Source organism: Geospiza fortis, unplaced genomic scaffold (assembly GCF_000277835.1).
Source record: "Geospiza fortis unplaced genomic scaffold, GeoFor_1.0 scaffold201, whole genome shotgun sequence".
NCBI classification, from domain to species: domain Eukaryota; kingdom Metazoa; phylum Chordata; class Aves; order Passeriformes; family Thraupidae; genus Geospiza; species Geospiza fortis.
In genome coordinates this window covers 1,426,369-1,430,227 of record NW_005054440.1, presented here as the reverse complement: position 1 = coordinate 1,430,227, position 3,859 = coordinate 1,426,369, and positions in this window count along the sequence as shown.

The following is a 3,859-nucleotide window of genomic DNA, read 5'->3' as shown; positions in this document are numbered from 1 at the left end:
GAATGTAACTCAAAGCTTTCAAGACTTTGTTATAGAAGTACTTGGGAAATAGAGCAAGAGCAATGAAACATAATGTCCTTTTAGAAGGCAATAGAGCAAAGGATTTGTGGATGACTGCTCTGTTTCCTACAGCGGACATGATGTCTTATTTTAGTGGGACATAGACAGTGCACATTTCAGTGTAATTGCTTTGTAGGCTTTCTATCCTTCAAAACTCTTACTCACCCATTTTAACTCACTTCGGTGATTTTATTTCCCTCTTTTTCCAAATTTTGATGATATATTTTAACCATGATGTGTATTGGTTGAGTAATAGTTCTGCAATCACCTGTGTTTGCTTTGTCTCTTTCATCATCTTTGTCTTTGGTTTTATGCGCTGAAGGTGTTCGCTGAAACGCTAATTTTTTTTCCGTTCACGCTAATTTTCTGGATATAATGTAGCAGACTTGAAAGTGAGCTGACTGATCACCCACAGAAAACATGCTTCCTGTAGCAGGATGATGGGAAATGATTTTTCAATCTTGTAAGAAACTCATGCTGCAAACTGAGATGTGATGAAGGCTACTAGAGCCAGGGGAGCTCTTTGCAAATACAGGGGCTGAAATGCCTCAAGCGTTATTCATGGGAGGTGCAGAAGCAAGGATAAAAACAGCAAAGAGAAGTGAAAGAGGGAGTCAGAACAGCAGTACCCAGCAAGTGCTGGCAAAGGCTTGAGAATATGTGTGTGCTATTTCCAGGGACAGACAAGTGCAAGTGCATTCTCTGTCACCATGCTGGGCTTATACCTAGCCTCTTGGCACCAGACATGCCAGGTGGCACAGGGCTGTGGTATGAGATTGGCAGTGTGTGGCCAGGTTGTGAGCCCGGAGACCAACAGGAAACCCAGGGACCATCACATCGGCATGAAGGAGCTCCCTGACTGGCCAGGTACAGCTTGCATGAGGTATGGCTTGCATGTGGTACCTGCCAGGGCTTTGGGAACCAGGAGCTCCTGCTACTGCCCTGCAAAGGGAGAGATGGAGGCACAACAGAAGGGGTGGTGCATCTTGCTGATACATTGGAGTGTATCTACACACTATAGTGTATTATCAATTTCTCCTCCAAATGGAGAGAAAACATGCAGCCCCACATTCAAAGGTGTGAAGAGGAAATTATGCCTGTTGACTTTCTCTATTACTTCCACCATCTCAGCTGTTCTTGATTTTCACATGCATGCAAAATGTCTCTGGGCTATTTATGGTGCTCATTAAACCAGGAACAACCAACTGATTTCCTTGTCTTTTAAAGACAATTAAATCAATTGCACATTAACTACCTCTGCCTCCTAATTCACATCAGCCTCTAGTGCTCAAGCTGGCTTCTGCGGAGACATGCATTGCACCTGTAAGGTTGGTCCAGCTTCTTTCCTAGTACTATCAGAAATTCAGAAATCTGCTTTTCTGGAGCAGATCCCTCAGAGCAACTGCAGCTGCAATAGCTGTAAGAACATCCAGGGAGTACTGTAAGACAATGAATAATTACTTCTTACCTTCTCTGTGCCACTATTGAATACACATAATTCTTTGACTTTGACTTCTGCAGGCTGAGATGTCTTGTGTATTTAGCGCTTTCTAACATAGAAGCTGTTTCTTTGCTGCCCTTATAATTCTGCTGTACTGAGAGGAAGATGAAGGTGGGAAGACTGCCATGATGTTGAATAAATGGCCTTCCCTTGAGCTCAGTGGCATAAAAACACTTCTGGTTTTTTGTGTTCCATTTCTTTCCTAGCCCTGTTTGTTTTCAGGTTCTTACTGAACCAACATGTTCACTTACAGTAACCTCAAGATCTCTCTCATGAGTTCTTATAGTCAAATCAGAGCTTAAAATGTACCCATGACACTTTGTGTTTAATCTGTGTTGAATTTATCTGACACTATATCACTTGATTTCATGAGGTGCTCTTGCATCCTTCACAGCAGAACTTTAACTTGTGTCAACAAAAAAAGTATCCATTCATTCTCCTTCCCTTTCTGAAATCACCAATTACCATATTGATTAGCACTGCCTCCAGAACATGTGCCTGTGAGACTCCATTGCTTGTTCTGTTCCCTTGTAAAACCCAATAATTTATTATTACCTGTCTTCTGGTTAGATATCTCCTGTGTGATTCTTTTTATTGTATCCCATGGCAGCCTAAGTTTCTTAAGAGCGAGGAACGCTTTCTGGGAACAAGGTGGGCAGTAATCAGGGAAGTCAGTCATCACAAACTCCTTCAGGGAGTGCCAGCACGTTTGCATTGTGACTGTTCTTTACTTTTCCCCAGTGTACTGTGTTTAGTCGTGTTCCTACCCTTCTGATATTCCGGTGGGTCTCTACCTCTTTATCCAACATGACAGCAGACCTAATGCTCACTGGCTCTCTGGGTAGTACTTGGCATTGTACCAGTCACTTTTGGCAGCGGGGACACACTCTCCCGTGCTCCGAGGGTACTGAGGGCAGCTGGCTGGTCGCCTTTGCAGCAGAAGAGACACCAGAGACATCGGTAGATGATAAAGGGCCGACTCTTAGCGGGGCTTAATCCAAGGTTTTATTCAGGGGCTCTGGGGAGCTCCTGCACCTCAGGGAGCCTCCTGCTGAGAGCCCCGGGAGATGTGCCAAGGTTACATTTAAAGAGAGGTGGAAACCAAAAGTAGACAACATTTTACTAACCAATAAGTGACCTTAAGGGATGGGTACTGGGTGATAGATGTTTAGGACAGCGTATGGGGCAAGGCTTGGGGGGCTGACACCTGGCCTCTGGCTAATCACTCGAGGACCTGGAGTGAAGCTTCTAGATGGAAGGGATGGGATACTGAGTGATTGACAGAGAGCCAGGGTGGGGATTTGGGGATGATCTCAGCAAGGGAGAGGGATTACACAGGTAAAGGGAGGGGGGGTACAAGCTGGGATAAACCATTTGGGAAAAGTACAAGGATACAAAACCAAAACTACTTCAAAGTATTACAAAATATAAAAACGCACTACAACACTGTGGTCCTGAGCCAGAGGCTCCCATTGTTCATCTACCTCAAGTTCTTCTAGAAGTCTAGGCTTCCATCCTGTTCCATCCTGTCCTGGCTTGTTACCTCTTGTTTTGAGCATCTGTCCTATAACATCTCTTACCTTCACTTTAGACTGGGACAGATCCTTCAACATATCTCTCTGTCCTCTGGGAGCCTCTTCAAGCTTCACCACAGTGAAAATGCGTGCAAAATGCTTAGGCTTTCAGTCATGTCCTTACCTTCTTTTAAAGCCTTCCTTCTATACCGTCACTATCTACTGACTCTAGATGTCCTCCTGAGGTTTCTTAATCCCATTGCACTTGGACAAGAGTCTGTGGCTGTTTGCAGAATGATCCTGTAACATTTCTGGAGAACATTACACTACTCTAGACTTTTCCTGCATTTACCCTTCAAACAGGAGCATTAACCTTAAGTGCTTCTGAACTTTCTTTTTCCCTCTGCAGTTGGTAAGTTTGGGATGAGTTGTTAATGGCCAATAGTGGAATACAAAGCCTGACTTCAGAAAATCATGTGCCTAAATTCCATTATTTTAACACTGACCTATATGAAGTATTTAAATTCTCTGCGGAGTTTATACCTCTAGCTAACAGGGCTGTGTGCAATGGTTATTTCTTTCCTCCATAATTTTTAATGATAATGCTTCTTGATTGGTGTGCTGTTGACAATGCTGACGCCTGTACAGGGCTTACTGTGCTAAAGCAGTAGTGAAACATCTGTGTGTACCTTGGAGCAGACAGGAGGGAGTTCCTCTCCCTTGGTTCCCACAGCTTTGGCAGTTGTTGCTAGCTAGAGATCTGGAAGAAGCAGTTCTTCAGCAG